The sequence below is a fragment of the Rattus rattus genome, chromosome 5 (assembly GCF_011064425.1).
Source record: "Rattus rattus isolate New Zealand chromosome 5, Rrattus_CSIRO_v1, whole genome shotgun sequence".
Taxonomy (NCBI): domain Eukaryota; kingdom Metazoa; phylum Chordata; class Mammalia; order Rodentia; family Muridae; genus Rattus; species Rattus rattus.
In genome coordinates this window covers 65,042,834-65,054,858 of record NC_046158.1, presented here as the reverse complement: position 1 = coordinate 65,054,858, position 12,025 = coordinate 65,042,834, and positions in this window count along the sequence as shown.

Genomic DNA, 12,025 nt, shown 5'->3' with positions numbered 1-12,025 from the left:
GGAAGAGGGAGAAGGAGGTAGGGAAGAGGAGGAGGAGGAGGTAGAGGAGGAGGGGAGGAGAAGGAGGTAGGGAGGAGGAGGAGGTAGGGAGGAAGAGGTAGAGGAGGAGGTAGAGGAGGAGGAAGAGGAGGAGGGGGAGGAGGAGGAAGAGAGGAGGAGAGAGGAGGAGGAGGAGAAGGAGGAGGAGGAGAGGAAGGGCAGAGGAGGAGGGGAGGTGGAGAAGAGAGGAGGGGGAGGAGGAGGAGGAGAAAAGGAGAAGGAGGAGGAGGAGGAGGAGGAGGAGGAGGAAGAAGAAGAAGAAGAAGAAGAAGAAGAAGGGGGAAGAGGAGGAAGAGGAGGAGGTAAGGAGGAGGAAGAGGAGGAGGAAGAGGAGAAGGAGGTAGAGGAAGGAGGAGGAGGTAGAGGAGGAGGTAGAGGAGGAGGAAGAGGAGGAGGGGGAGGAGGAGGAGGAAGAGGAGGAGGAGGAGGAGGAGGAGGAAGAGGAGGAGGAGGAGGATAGGAGGAGGAGGAGGAGGAGGAAGAGGAGGAGGGGGAGGAGGAGGTAGAGGAGGAGGAGGGAGAGGAGGAGGAGGAGGAGGAGGAAGAGGAATTTCTCGTCTCTGCCTCCATTGGGAAGAGAGCAGATCCTTTATGAAGACTCCTGGCTTGGCTTTACAGGTGAACAAGAACGACATCAGGAAGAAAGTACGGCGCCTAATGGGAAAGTCCCACGTTGGGCTGGTGTACAGTCAACAAATCAATGAGGTGCTCGATCAGCTGACCAACCTGGTGAGCACACCAGACCATCCCTTGGGCTTCCTTCATTCTGCGTGTCATCCCTCCCTATACAGAGCTTCCACGAGGAACCATGGCCATGTTGCTATGCAGCCTGGTTGATTGCTAGTTTAGAGAATGGGGCAGTGGTTTACAGAATGAGTGGTTAGTAGTTAGTAGTTTAGAGATGTGTAGTTAGTAGTTGGTAGTTTAGAGAATGGGGCAGTAGTCCAGGTGAGGTTTTAGCCCTTCTGTTCAGTGTTGGGACTCTCAGTACTCCAGCTGTTTCCATGTGAGGTCTGCAGACCTCTGGGGATCCACGAGATGAAATCTGGTGTCATCACAACACTAAAATGCCTATATCTTCTCTCTCTCTCTCTCTCTCTCTCTCTCTCTCTCTCTCTCTCTCTCCACTCACACACACACACACACACACACACACACACACACACACACACACACATGGGGTTTTTTTGTAGTCCTGATTGTCCTGGAATCCTCTCTGTAGACCAGGCTGGCCTTGATATCACAGAGATCCACCTGCCTTTGCTTCCCATGTGCCACTACACTTGGCTATATTTATTTATTTTACTCAAGATAAAACCCAGGATCTCATGAATGCTAGGCAAAGTACATTAAAAAAAGGGGTGAGGGGGAGACGCTGGAGAGATAGCTCAGTGGTTAAGAGCACTGACTGCTCTTCCAGAGGTCCTGAGTTCAATTCCTAGCAACCACATGGTGGCTCACAACCATCTGTAATGGGATCCGATGCCCTCTTCTGGTGTGTCTGAAGACAGCTACAGTGTATTCAATGTATTTGTATATAATAAATTAATAAATAAATAAGTTAATTAATTAATTTTTTAAAAAAGTACCTTGTACAACTGTTTCTGTTTTGCCTGTCCAGATTGACCTAGCCATAGTATGAGTGAAGAAGCCTCCGGGATGAACCCAGGTCCAGCCGGAGCATCCTTTGCAGTTTGATTTTGACAGATGAGGGGACAGTGCAGGATTGAATCCTTTTTTGTGTTTGCTGAGGTGAGTGCCTACCAAGAAAAGCTTGAGACATGAATGCAATCCTCAGCCCAGCCTAGCAGACTCTAGATAAGGAGGAGAGGAGCAAAGAGAGGCACGAAATGGCAGGGGACTGGGGAGCCCAGGGTCATACACCACTCAATCCACCTTTAAAAGACAAATAGGTGACACAGATGACATGCAATGTGACCAGTAGGCAAAGGAGTTTCTAAGGGGAGGAACTCAAGGAAGCTCAGTGAAGAAGACACCTAAATACAGTGAAGGCCATGGTGGATTTTGTCACATAACAATGGCAGGACCAGGGACCACCAGGTAACTCTCTCAGGGAAACAATAAAGAATCATGGTGAAGGGGGCTAGAAAGATGGCTCAGTGGTTGAGTGCTCACTGCTTATAGAGTACAGCAGGCTGGGCAGAAAATAGAGTACCACCTGCAGCCTTAGCTGGAAAAGGAAACATGGTGGCAAGCTGTAGCTAGCATCCGAATGCTCTGATTTGAATCAGCTCCAGCACTAATTGTATACTCTCATTGTGTACTTGGTTTCCCCACCTCTAAAATGGAGCTGGGCTTAGCGGCTCAAGCCTGTAATATCAGTACTTGGGCAGAAGAAGTAGGAGGATCAGGAACTGAAGGCCAGCTTTTGGTGCACAGTACGTTTGAAGCCATCCTGGGCTACATGAAACTCTGACTTAAACTCCTCTCCTCAAAATACATATATGCCTCGCTGACTTGTGACAAGCATTCACAGATACACTTGACACTTGGTTCTAAAACACTTAGTCCAGAGCCTGGCATGTTATATGTTCTCAATGTATGCTGTCAGTAGTGTAAGGTCTGCTTGAAAAATGAATAGGGCTGGGGATGTAGTTCAGTGAAGGAGTGTTTGTTTCGTATGCGTGAGGCTGTGGATTCGATCTCTACCACCGTAGAAAAAGGAGAACACATTAGGACTGGTGTATCGGGCTGGAGGTGTAGCTCATAGGTAGAATGTGTCTCTAGCCTGCACAAAGCACCAGGTTCGAGCTCCAGCACCGCATATACCAGATATGCTATGCTTTTAATCCTGGCACTTGGAAGTAGAGGCAGGCAGACCAAAGTTCAAGGTTTTCTAGCCAACCAGAGCTATATTAGACTCTGTATCTGTGTGTGCTAGTGTGTCTCTGTGTGCGCCTGTGTGTATGAGTGCATGTATGTATCTCTGTGCACATGTGTGTGCACATGTGTGCACGTGCATGCACCTGTGTGTGTGCATGTGCAAGCGTGTGGGCGAGTATGACATTTAAGGCCTCTACAGTAATTTATAGTTCTTCCCTCTGCTAAGCCTGCCTGTGTCTCTGTGTTCTAATTTCCATTTTTCTTTTGGATGCTGGCCTCTGTGGAGTGACAATTTTGGCATTTTGGTTTCTTTTAAAAACGCAAATAGTATAAGAATATGTTTTCATTTTAATCCCAGGTGTGGGATATGGGGCCGCTTCAGAGTGTTCACAGCAGCTGACCTTATGATTTGCCTTGTGTGACTGTGCAACATCTGGAATTCTGGAGACTCTCTAGAGGGTATATAAATGCTAGCCCTGAGAGGTGGGGTGGGTTGTTGGTTGGTTGCTGTTGGTCAAGGTTGGTTAAGTAATTGTGATTAAAAAAGAAAGAAGGGGCTGGAGAGATGGCTCAGTGGTTAAGAGCACTGACTGCTTTTCTAGAACTTCAGAGTTCAACCTGGTGGCTCACAATCATCTTTAATGAGATCTGATGCTCTGAGGGGGGAGGGGGCGGAGGCAGGCTAGGGAGGTGAGCGGTTGAGAGCACTGGCCGTTCTTCTAGAGGACACAGGTTCAATTCCCAGCAGCCATATGGCAGTTCACAACTGTCTGCAACTCCAGTTCCAGGACTTCCAACACCTTCACTCATACTTGTGGGCAAAAGACTTATGAACATAAAATAAAAATAAATTATATATTTTTTAAAAAAGAAAGAAGAAATTAGATATCCTGACGATGGAACTCAAACCTGCCCCAAGGAAGTTGACACCCCGAATCAGCAGAATATAGTCTAATGATATGTCACCCCCTTTCCCTCTATACTTTTTTCTCTCCTGTCTAATGTTAGGGGGACTGGAAGGGTAGAAGAAAGAAGAACCCATAGAAGTCAAAGTCCAGCTGCTGCATTTTTGCGTGGTTTGAAACACTCAGGACTGTCTCTTTGGTTCTGAAGCCATCTGGCCACTTCCACCACTCAGCTGCTTGCCCACCTCCGTTGCTGAACCTTTATGTCTGACTTGAACTCAGAAAAACCTGGCTTTCTATCTTCTCTCCACCATCTCTTTCCTGCCAACAACTCCAACATCTCTGGCTTGCCTGCTGTGTTGTTTTTCTCTTAAACTCTATAACATTGTCCTTACCAACTAAGACATATCCTATCCTCAAACTCCAAAAACAAACAAATAAAAAAAAAACCCAAAATTTCAGAGATGTTGACAAAAATGGGGTAAACCTGATCATAATGTGCTTAAGTGCCATCTAGACTTCATTCTGGAGTCAGAAGGCTGCAGTCCTGTCAGAATAACTTCCTTCATGGCAAATATTATAGTGCCTCGTATCCAACACACAGTGAAATCTATAGAGAACAGAATCAGTTTAAAAAATCAACATAGGGCTGATGAGATGGCTCCCAGGGAAAAGCTCTTGCTGGCTCCTTCCTCAGAAGGAGTGGAAGGAGAGAATAGAATCCACAAGGTGACGTTTGCCTCCACATGCACACTGTGGCATGTGTGCAACCTCATTATTTATAAATAAATAAATAAATAAATACACGTAATATAAGGAATATAAAGGTTAGGATCCTTGGCTCAGCTCTGATCCAAGGGTACAATGCCAACACTAGTTAGCCCTCATGAACACTGCACTGTGTTGGATGATCTGTGGATGGTCCAGCATATGTGGGAAGCAAGAGGTCATGCCACAAACGGGAAGCCTAAAAGCAATTCCAGACTCAAGCTCACTCATAACCACTTTCTCTCCAAGTACTTTAAAACCTCTGTCAGGAAGCTACTTTCTCTAAGTTTTTATATTTACCCAAACTCTCTACAGTGAATGGGTATTTATTGCTTTCACTTCAAAATTAAGAGGTGGGTGGCACTTACTGCTCTTGCAGAAGACCTAGGTTCAATTCCCCATTATCCATAAGGCAGCTCACACTTGTCTGACTCCAGTTCCAGGAGATCCATTGATGCCCTCTTCTGACTTTCACAGGCACTGCACGCACAGTTTGCACAGGTAAAACACTGACAGGTGAAATAAAAATTAAAATAAATAAATAAATAAATAGGGGGTTGGGGATTTAGCTCAGTGGTAGAGCACTTGCCTAGCAAGCACAAGGCCCTGGGTTCAGTCCTCAGCTCTGGGAAAAAAAAGACAAAATTATACATAAATAAATGGAACTAGACATGGAACAATTCACACTTGAAATTCCAGCATTTAAGAGGCTGAGACAGAAGGGTCTTGAGTTCAAGGCCATTATGGGCTGCATAATGAGGCCCTGTCGACAAACAAAATGAAATAAAAAAGTTAGCTTTTTGTTTGTTTGTTTTTTCAAGACAGTTTCTCTGTGTAGCCCTGGCTGCCCTGGAACTTGCTCTGTAGACCAGGCTGGCCTCGAACTCAGTGATTTGACAACCTCTGCTTCCCAAGTGCTGTGATTTAAGGTGTGTGCCACCACTGCCTGGTTTACATCAAGTTATTTTTTCCAAAAAATTTTTTTCAGAGTAGAACCAGAGAGATGGCTCAGAGATTAGAAATACTGGTTGCTTTTGCAAAGGACTTGGGTTTGGTTTCCAATCCAATATGGCAGCTCATACCCTCTGTAACTCCAGTTTCAGGGGATCAAACTCCCTCATCGGGCCTCTTGGTTGGTTGCATGCAAGTCGTACACAGGCACACATGCAGGCAAAACACCTATACACAGAAAAAAACAAATGAAATTTAACTTGTTGTTTCTAAATTTTTTTCAGAGTGAGGAAAGACCTTTAAATATGATAAAAATCCAAAAATTATTTCAAAAGTTGATGGGTATATTTTACTGTTGCTTAAAAGAGGAGGATTGGGTGCAGTGGCCCATGCCTGTAGTTCTAGTACTTGGCAGGCAGATGTAGAAAGATCGTAAGTTCAGGGCCAGTCTGGAGTACATAGGAAGCTCTAGGTCTAAGATAGGAAATAAGACTGTATCTCCAAAATAAGCAAGCACAGCTCCTGAACACACACACACACACACACACACACACACACACACACACACACACATACACACACGGGCTGACAAGGGGTTAAGAGCTCTGGTTGCTCTTCCAGAGGCCCCTGGTTTAGTTCTCAACACACACACTGTCACTCACAGCCTGCTGTAGCTCCAGTTCCAAGAGACCTGATGTTCTCTTCTGGCCTCTAGGGATACCAGACACTCAGGTTGTGAGTGGACACACATATAAGCAAAATACCTATAACATTAAAAATAAAAATAAAAAAGGTGTGGTAAGTAAAGGTCCTTGCTGCCAAGCCTGACAATCTGAGTTTGACCCCCAGAGCCCCTCTGATGGAAGGAGAGAACTGATTCCTGCAGGTTTTTCTTGATCTCCTCACTTGGGCTGTGGCAGGAATACAGATACCCAAGGAGTAAATAGATGAATGTAATTTTAAAAATAGAAATACAGGTCTTTCCACCCCTGTCTTAGTCACTGTTCTGTTGCTGTGAAAAAACCATGACCAAGGCAACTCTTATGAAATAAAACATTTAACTGAGGACTTGCTTACAGGTTCCGAAGAGTAGTCCATCATCATCACGGTGAGGGCATGGTGGCACTCATGCACAGCACTGGAACAGTAGCCCGGAGCTATGTCCTGACCCAAAGGGTGGGTGGGGAGAGAGAGAGAGAGAGACAGAGACAGAGACAGAGACAGAGAGATAGAGAGACTACTCGAGGTTTGGTATAGGATTTTGAAATGTCAAAGCCCACTCCCCGAGATGTCCTTCCCAAAACAAAACAAAAGAAAAAAACCACAACGGACCTTAGCTTCGTGGTGGTGGCATATACCTTTAATTTCAACATTCAGGAGGCAGAAGCAGGTGAGTGTGAGGCCAGCCTGTTTTAGAGTGAGTTCCAGGACAGCCAAGACTACAAAGGGAAACCTTGCCTTGAAAAACAGAAAACAAAAACCAAACCAGCAAAGAGAACCCCTATTGACAGACACACTTCCTACATACAACAAAGCCACATCTCTTAATCCTTCTAGTTCTTTCAAATAGTGCTACCCGCTGGGGACTAATCATTGAGATATAGGAGCCTATGAGGGTCATTCTTATTCAAACCACAACAATCTCTTTTCTTAAAATTCTGCTGGACTAAGCTATCTCAAGTTAACTTAAAAGCTTGATTCTGACGACCAAATATGAGATTTCTCTCCCAGAGTGGTATTGTGTGCAAGTATGATGAAGGTAGGCCCGCTTGTGGCTACCAATCTCACCAAACAGGTTTCTCCCCACATAAGCACTACTGGGCTAACCTACTGGGGTGAAGGGCAGCAGGAGTTAAGTGGGCAAAGCCATGAATTGGGTCATCTCTGAGCTCCCTGCTCCCCCAGGCAGGAGCCCGGGTGTCTGGTTGAAAGCAGGGAACTATTTAAGGGCGGCACTTACCATTGGTATTAGCATTTTTACCATCCTTACTCTAGCTCAGAGACTAGTGTTATATTCTAGAATATCATACTCCAATACATTTGGGGGTGGGGGAACACATTGAAGACACACCCATCAGGTGTTTCCTGAATCAGCTTTACATATTTCTCTGATGCTGGGCTTTCTCTGCTGTACCACCATGGCCCTTTCCTGGAACTTAACTCAAGGTCTCCTCAGCACCCTGGTTTTGCAGCTCATTTGGAATGGCTAGGTGCCTTAGCCTTCTCTCATCGTTTCTTCCCTTGCAGAGGTTCATTGCCTTCTCTAAACCATGTTTGCCTCTCCTCTGCCTGGCTTTGCAATGTCCCCCAGGGACAACGAGGAAAAGCCAGGCTGAGTACCCAGCTTTCCCTGACAACTGCCAGTTCATTCCCAAGAGGAGCCCAGTCCTCGACTCATTCCACTGACACTGAAAATAAGTCAGTGATACATTTGTCCCTTTTGAGAGCCCTGATTTCTGAGGACTCACCTTTCCCCCAGCTCTTATGCCTTTTAAGTGGTGTTAGTTACCTCTGTGATGCTTGGCGGGTGTCTTTGGTTCCGTCCTCCTTTCTCCCACTGAGCCATTTTCTGCAAATGGCATGTCCTCATTTCTTCTTTAGACCTTCCTACACTATTTGTACCACATTGCCATCTAGTTTCTAAATCCGAGATAACTTTTCTCTGACTTACTTAACTCATCTAAAGCATAGACTCAGTCTTTACCCAACATGCCCTTCCCTCTTTAGTTAGCTACCCCTCTGATTTTTTTTTTTTTTCTTTTTTTCGAGCTGGGACCGAACCAGGGCCTTGCACTTGCTAGGCAAGCGCTCTACCACTGAGCTAAATCCCAAAACCCCCCCTGATTTTTTGAGAGGTCTCACACCATAGCCTAGGCTGGCCTCAACCTTGTGGCAATAGTTCTGCCTCTGCCTGCCAAGTGCTGAGATGAGAGGTACCAAGCCTGGCTGTGGTTCCTGGCTTACTGACAGCACCAAGCGTCCCCTTTCATGATCAGAAGGAATTTTAGGAGAGAAGTTTCAGGGAGGCAGGAGGGGGCTGTAGAAACTGACATTGGCTCCCCTAATCTTGCCTCTGGGTCATGGGAATCAAATATCAAATATCCTGCATATCAAATATTTACGATACTATTCAAAACAGAGTAATTACAGTTATGTAGCGGCAATGAAAATAATTTTATGATTGGGGTCACTGCACATGAGGAAATGTATTAAAGGGTCACATCATTAGGGAGGTTGAGAACCACTGGCTTAGCTGGGGGAGACTGTAGTGGCCGCAGTGGTGGCAGTGTCCCAGTCCACTGCTCTACAGCCTTTGGAGGGTGACTGGGCAGTTCAAAATAGCCTTCCAAAGGGATTTGGCTTCCACGTCTGTGTCTGGTTCCTCCCACACTATCATCTGCGTGCTGTGTTACACCCAGATGTGAATTCTACCTCTCTGGTGTTTACTAGCAAATTACATCGTTTTGTTTTCTCATTTGGAAACTGGGGATATTATCTGGATTGTGGGGTCACTGTAAACATCTGTGTGTACCTGCACTCTGCTTAGCTCACGTATCCCACATTCTTGGAGAACTGTCCCAGCTCTTAGTTTTATTCTGTAGATGAATTTTGATTTTTTTCTTTGTGACTCTGACCAAGGGGAGGACAGGAATGTAGATAATTTGGGGGAAAGATAGGCGATGAGGGGGTGGACAGGAATTTCAAACAGGCAAGGAGGAATTAGGCTGTTTAAAACATCTGTGACTGCAGAACTCTACACCCACTTTCCATTTATAAATAGCCTGTCTCTCAGCTTGGCTCCTCCTGCACAAAGGCTGCAGTGGAAGAAACAGATAGCAGCTGCTAGGGGACAAACACAGAACAGAGGCTGCAGAACTGGGCCCGTGGGGCCAGGATGTAGGAATCAAAAGGAGGTAGGGAGAAGTCTTGGGAGCCAGGGGTCAGAAAAAGATATTGCCCATTGCCCTTGGGGTAGGTAAAATTGCAAGAGACTCCTGTGCCCTGGTCATGACAGAGCTAGCTGGAGGCTTATCTATCACCTTCTGCCCTCCTTTGGTGGACAGACAAGATAGACTTCTGAAGACAGCTGGGCAGGGACACACCTCTAAGGCAGCACTCCTGAAAACCTAGTGGTGACTTTTCTGAAGGGCAGGGTAGAGAGGACTCCAAGGTTTCTGCCTTAGGACATAGGGTCTTAATAACATGTTTAAGAAACTTTGAGAGTAGTACTGCTACAGGCTTGCGAATAGAAGCTATGTAAATTAAGTGTGGGGATTCTGTGAAACGTCCAGGCAGATATATGCAGGGACAGCTGGACACTTATCCAAGTGTCTGCTGAGTATCTAGAATGTGTGACTCTGTTTTGGGTGCTTGTTCAGTGGCCTTGAAGAAAGGCTAGGACAGCCAGAAAAGCAGTCCTGCTGCTTTTCAATTCCTCTATGAATTTTATTGACTTTGCTCTGTTATCTGTAAAATACCTTCTCTCCTTCTAGCAGTAATAGTTGCAACACATGAAATACTAACTGGACCCATATACTTGATTTAATACTCCAATAAGCAATATTTCTTAGAGATGAGAAAGTTGAATTCAAGTGGCTTAAAGCTTTACCTTATGGTTCAATTGTAGAGTGTTTGCCTTGTGTGCACAAGCCCTGGATTCAATTAACAGCCCCATAAAATCAAAGCCAAACCAACCCAGCAAGAAACACAAGTAACTTAACTAAAATTTCACAGCTGGCGAGAGCTAGAAACTGCTCCCATTTCACCATCCTGCCTCCCAGTGCCTCACTATTCTTAAGAACAACTCAGAGACTTGGTATAGGCACTTGCTGCCAAGCCTGGTGACTGGAGTTTAATCTCTGAAGTAGAGAACAGACTCCTACAGGTTGTCCTTTGGCTTTTATCTGCATCCATGGCCTTAGCAGAACTCCCCATCTCCAGCTGCATGAGCACACAACTTAAAGATTGAAGAGGCCAATGTCAATCTTTAATGACTGTCCAGCTAGATATGAACGACCCCTCTTGGTGACTCCACAGTGCTCATACCACTCTGCCAGCAGTCAGCAGTGTTGCAGCACAGCTCAGTGAGTGCACTAAGCCTTGCTGGTTTACGGATGGTTTCAGCTAATCCAACACTCCTTTATTCTGTAAGTGTATGGAGCACGCATGCTTGCCATCAGACATCTTTACCTGATGAGCTGTCTAGGTTTTTCATGATCTTATCATTTGTGTCTCTCAGGGGACAGCAAACAGGCCTTCTGTCTTCTGCTTCCCAGAGCCCTCAACTCTCCTACCTATTCACTGACAAGGAAGCAGGGGCACGTCTAACCCCCAAGTGTTGATTCCTCGGGGGAAGGAGAGGCCAATATTGAATTCCAGGGGAAATCGAGCAGAACAAAGTGTGGCTGTTCCCATTCTCGCCCCTCTCCTTTGTTTTTAGTTAAGACATTCTCAGTTCTGCCACCAGGAAGGCAAGGGTCCCAGACTGGATAGAGAACATGCAATTCTGGGTCTTGTCCTTACCTACCTTTGCCACTTCCTGTTATTCTGAAGCAGATGCAGTGCCTGACACATTTTCCATGGAAACCTGGCTTTTCTAGGGAATTCTTTTGGCTGCCTTTCTGAGTCAGAGGTTGATGCCACAAAGTTTCAATCGAAGAGTTGGAGGCTTAGTGTCAGTTTGTACCTTCGCAACCCTGCTCACGCACAACTGCCTTGTCCTTTGTCTTGCTGTCCTCTAAGTCTCTGTTCTCTGCCTATATTTTGCTGTAACTAGAATCTATTTGCTGTAATCAGAATCTATTTGAAGATGTTCTTCAGAGTGTGGCAAGTTTATTCCAGAACGTATGTTTTAATACAAATTGTACTTAAATGGTTGTAGACAAGAGATTTTTAACACATACACACTGCTAGGCCCTTAAGATTTCTCTTTTGCCAACATGTGGATGAAGAAAAGTCATGTAGGCATAACTGGTAGAAGGTAACATTCTCATCTCCTCTAGAAAAATATAGCCTTTAAAAAAAGAAAGAAGTGGGCCAGGTGTTGTGAAAAAGACCTTCAATTCCAGCATTCTAAAAGCAGAGGGAGATGATGTCTTAAATTTGAAGGCAGGGCCTCTGGAACTGGAGTTAAGGGACAGTTTTGGGCCACCTAGTCTGAATACTGGCAAAGTGAACTCAGGTCCCCTGAAACTGTGAGTCTTAACTGCTGCTGTTTCTCCAGCCCACTCCAGGTAGTTTTTCTAGAAAGCCCAATAGGGAGCTGAGCACCGTGTCTGTCAGATTTATAATCCCAGCAAATGGGAGGCTGAGGTCAGCATTGCCTACACAGCAAGACCCTGTCTCAGCTAAACTAAGCTAGGCCATTTTTAAACCAGCTGTGGCCAGGCCTGTGATTCCAACATGGGAATATCAGGAAGTCAAAGGCAACCTAAGCTATAGAACCTTGGTTGGCCTACAGCTCACTATGTAGATCCGCCTGCCTCTGCCTTCCAAGGGCTGGGATTAAAGGCATGTAC